At 45.2% G+C, this 4,870-nt stretch overlaps 1 non-coding gene across 1 annotated transcript; it reads left to right on the forward strand.

The window, feature by feature from the left end:
• The first annotated feature begins 244 nt into the window (after nucleotides 1-244).
• Nucleotides 245-4,639, forward strand: LOC104430705. Its single transcript, XR_005547776.1, has 11 exons — nucleotides 245-594; nucleotides 683-770; nucleotides 1,475-1,602; nucleotides 1,684-2,075; nucleotides 2,179-2,342; nucleotides 2,743-2,823; nucleotides 2,930-3,096; nucleotides 3,208-3,313; nucleotides 3,432-3,682; nucleotides 3,783-3,983; nucleotides 4,094-4,639. It is a non-coding gene; the product is annotated as a 5-methyltetrahydropteroyltriglutamate--homocysteine methyltransferase (transcript).
• The last annotated feature ends 231 nt before the right edge of the window (nucleotides 4,640-4,870 follow it).

Raw genomic sequence — 4,870 nt, forward strand, 5'->3', positions numbered from 1 at the left:
TCCCACTTCTCCCTTTATAGTATCGATCTTCTGCCTTGTGGTCGCTTCATTCTCTTTCTTCTTCCTCTCTCTATCCCTTGCACTCTCGCCACTGCAGTAGAATAAAGTTCATCATTCCCGATTCGGTCTCCGCCAAGGTAGGATCCTTGCATCGCTCGCATTTCTCCATTCTTAGGTTGGGGAACTGAACAAGTTACACTAGTTACTTACCTGAAGTTGATGTTTCTTCGATGATCCAGAGAAAATGGCGTCCCACGTAGTTGGATATCCTCGCTTCGGCCCCAACAGGGAGCTGAAGTTTGCCCTGGAATCATTCTGGCATGGAAAGAGCACCGCCAAAGATTTGCTGGAAGCCGGGGCTCATCTCAAGTCATCCATCTGGAAGCAGATGGCCGCTGTCGGCATCAAATATATTCCCAGCAACACCTTCTCATACTATGATCAGGTGCTTGACACCACTGCGATGCTCGGTGCTGTTCCTCCCAGATATAGTTGGAACGGTGGCAAGATCGGGTTTGACGTTTACTTCTCGATGGTCAGAGGAACCGCCTCCGTCTCTGCTATGGAGATGACCAAGTGGTTCGACACCAACTAGTAAGGACGACAGATCTTAAGTTACCCAGTAGAAATTAATTTTGTATTGATGATTAAACTTAACCCATCCATCTCATTTTTGGTCCAGCCACTACATCGTCCCTGAATTATGCCCCGATGTCAACTTCTCTTACGCTTCTCGCAAGGCTGTCGAGGAGTACGAGGAGGCCCAGAAGGTAAAACGCTGGTCTTATTATCGTTTTCTTCGTTCTCAACAGCCCATTCGATTGGGTTTATATTCAGTCCAAGCCCAGAAATGAAGTGTTTTTGTTCTAGTAACCCGATACGCGTGCGACCCAAACCGGATAACGAATCGGGTCGGATCGCAACGGGCTATCGGGTTTAGGCCATTCAAGAAATGCTCCTAAAGTCCATTTCATGTTCCCCTCTGTAATTTTCTCTCTCCTTCCGCCCTTCCCCGTCTCACTACTTTCCCCGCCGCCGCCGCCGCCGCCGCCGCCGCCTCCGCCATCCCTTGGCTGCGGACGTCGCCGGCATCGCCACGACCCACCTCCGATCTCGATGGCAACTGCCGAAAGCCTCGGTCTGCCCGACCATCCCCTGACTCTCCCCTCTTCCGACTTCCATCCTTTGCAACGCTCGACCCGGGGCCAACAGCGGTCGTCGACGCTCCTGCAGACCAGCTAAGGCCCCCGCTTGCCTCGCTAGACCTCGATCGTGGCTAATCCGAGGCCAAGCCCAGCCCTAAATCTCTATCTCGATCGAGCTCCCCCGCCCTCGGCGCTCTTCCTCGTCGACAAATTCTGACTCTTTTGTTGGTTGTAATTTGTTATTTAATTTTCGTCTCCCTGGTGCCGTTGCATAATCCTAGCATTATTTAAAGCTATATCTGTTTCCGAATTCATTTGCTCATTTCCAGCTTGGAGTAGACACTGTTCCGGTCCTTCTTGGCCCAGTCTCCTATCTGCTGCTATCCAAGCCTGCAAAGGGTGTGGAGAAGACCTTTTCTCCTCTCTCCCTTCTCCGGAAAATACTTCCTATCTACGGGTAAGATAATGAACTCCTCTCTCGCAGTTTTCATCTGCTCATGTTTGAATATGTTTCCTGACCAATGATAAAATCATGCAGGGAAGTTGTGTCCGAACTTAAGGCTGCTGGTGCTTCATGGATTCAGTTTGATGAGCCCACCCTCGTGATGGATCTTGATTCTCACAAACTGCAAGCATTTACTGAAGCATACTCGGAACTGGAATCATGTCTTTCTGGCGTGAATGTTGTCGTCGAGACATATTTTGCTGATGTTCCTGCTGAGGCATATAATGTTCTTACTTCCTTGAAGGGTGTCGCTGGATTTGGATTTGATTTGGTCCGAGGAACAAAGACCCTTGATTTAATCAAGGGTGGCTTCCCCACAGGCAAGTATCTCTTTGCTGGAGTTGTTGATGGGAGGAACATCTGGGCCAATGATCTTGCTGGATCGCTCAGCACGCTCCTTGCCCTCGAGAGCATCGTGGGAAAAGGCAATATTTTCTGCATATGTTTTCTTTTCCAAATAGTGTGTTTTGATGATCTGTTTGTCATTTATCCTTAAGTTGATATCTGAAATTCCTCATTTATCTGCAGACAGACTTGTGGTCTCCACCTCCTGCTCTCTTTTGCACGTTCCTGTTGACCTAGTTAATGAGACCAAGTTGGATGAGGAAATCAAGTCATGGCTTGCATTTGCTGCTCAGAAGGTCGTTGAAGTCACTGCCTTGGCCAAGGCATTGGCTGGACAAAAGGATGAGGTACAATTTGTTATCTTTCTGTTAAAGATGATGCTGAAAAGCAGCATAGCATGCCTACGCAGTTATTGTTGCTATTAGGCAGTCTTAACAGTGGTGGTAATTTACATTGTTAGCTTGTTTTCTAGAATTAGTTGCTTCTGCTCTATTTCAATTAGTCATTGGCAGAAACCAATGTGGTTACCTTGTCGTGGGTGTCTTTAATTACTGGCTATACAGGGCTACATACATATGGCAACGACTGGGTAAATACAGTCTGTAGGATGCAAAGTTAATTTAATCTAGGCCTGTTAACTAGCACCTTTAGGGTGTTTGTCAAGCATAATGTCCAATTTCCAAATAATTGATAACTAATGTCATGAGAGGGTATTTCAATGCTTATTGCCAATGGCTCTGTTTTCAGGCATTATTCTCAGCTAATGCTGCTGCTCAGGCCTTAAGAAACTCCTCTCCAAGAGTCAACAACGAAGCTGTCCAAAAGGCTGTATGTTCCTCTGCTTAGTTACCCTTCATCTTTCATGCGTTCCAAAAATACCAATTAAAATGATATTACTGGTGTCTTGAACTCTCAGTATTCTCTTCTCTTTCAGACTGCTGCTTTGAGGGGCTCTGATTGTCGCCGTGCCAGACCCATCAGTGTTAGACTTGATGCTCAGCAAAAGAAGATTAATTTACCAGTCATCCCAACAACCGTCATTGGCTCCTTCCCTCAGACCGAGGAACTCAGAAGAGTGCACTGTGAGTACAAGGACAAAATGTGAGTAAACTAGATCTTTCTTTTTTAATTAAACAATGACAGATATGACATGGGGCTGTTAATCCTTTTCGTTATGACCCTCATTGGTCCTCTGACTGCACTTCATTATAGGATCTCCGAGGAAGAATTTGTTAAGGCCATCAAGGAGGAAATTAACAAAGTTGTCAAGCTTCAAGAGGAGCTTGACATAGATGTCTTGGTTCATGGGGAGCCTGAGGTAAGACAGTCTTTGAATCAGGCATTGTACTTAAGACAGATCTGTCGGATAGATAGGTAGCATCTTTTGAGCTATGTTTTCTTTCTTTGACATCTTGATCTGGATGTATCTAATGCAGAGGAATGATATGGTTGAATACTTTGGGGAGCAGTTGTCAGGTTTTGCTTTCACCATTAACGGGTGGGTGCAATCTTATGGATCTCATTGTGTAAAACCACCCATCATCTATGGTGATGTTAGCCGCCCCAAGCCAATGACTGTCTTGTGGTCCACCATGGCCCAAAGCATGACTGCTCGCCCAGTGAAGGGAATGCTCACAGGCCCTGTCACCATTCTCAACTGGTCCTTTGTCCGAAATGACCAACCTAGGTACAAAAGAACGTGAACTTCATGTGTACATGGGATCGAAGAAAGAACATGATCTTTATTTCTCCTTTCAGGACTAGAATAATAGAAATTTATTTTACAGGCTTGAAACTTGCTATCAAATTGCCTTGGCCATCAAGGACGAAGTTGAGGATCTTGAGAAGGCGGGGATTAATGTTATTCAAATTGATGAGGCAGCTTTGAGAGAGGGTCTGCCACTGAGAAAGTCTGAACAATCTTTCTATTTGAATTGGGCTGTCCACTCTTTTAGGATCACTAACTGGGTGCCAAGGATACTACCCAGGTTCCTTCGTAGCTCCATCCCTTGTTTCTCTTTCTTTTCCTTTTTTCTGTGTGGGAAGGTCCATTTCCCATGTATACTGATTTCACTTGGTGGCTGTTATCGATTGGCAGATCCACACCCACATGTACTCCTACTTCAACGACATCATCCACTCGATCATCGACATGGATGCCGATGTCATCACAATCGAGAACTCTCGCTCTGATGAGAAGCTCATCTCTGTTATCCACAAGGGAGTGGAGTTTGGTACTGGGATTGGCCCCAGTGTCTATGACATCCACTCTCTCATAATACCATCGGCTGAAGAGATTGCCGACAAAACCACCAAGATGCTCACAACAAACATACTGTGGTTTAACCCTGAGTTTGTGCTCAAGACTTGTAAACACACTGGGGTCAAGCTTGCGCTCAAGATCTTCATTGCTGCTGCTGAGCTTCTCGCACCGAACTTGCCCATGCTAAAAAAGAGAAGTATGAGTAACTTTTCTCGTCAATCGATTCTTCCTACACACGAGGGAATGCGCCTGTCTTTTAATATTGATCCAATAATTGAGTTTCTCTATGTAATGTTACGAGTCATATGGAGTATATTAGTTTTGTCCTTGTACTCTCTCCTCCAGAACATGTGCGAATATAATGATATAGATAATGAATAAATTATTATTACCTTCTTGCGCATGAACGTCCTGCTTTCAACTTCTCTTTTTATGGGTACCGTCCCTTCGAAAGGAACTTTCCTGCTGTTTCATTTGAAGACACGATATCTACTGCCGAATGCATTGGTTGCTAAATGATATGGTGATCTTAAAACTAGCTTGTCCATGCATGAACATTCCATCTATAAAATCTATTGGTTGTGATTCCAAGTGCTGAGTTTGAATGAGTAT

Source organism: Eucalyptus grandis, chromosome 11 (assembly GCF_016545825.1).
Source record: "Eucalyptus grandis isolate ANBG69807.140 chromosome 11, ASM1654582v1, whole genome shotgun sequence".
In the NCBI taxonomy this organism is placed as follows: Eukaryota; Viridiplantae; Streptophyta; class Magnoliopsida; order Myrtales; family Myrtaceae; genus Eucalyptus; species Eucalyptus grandis.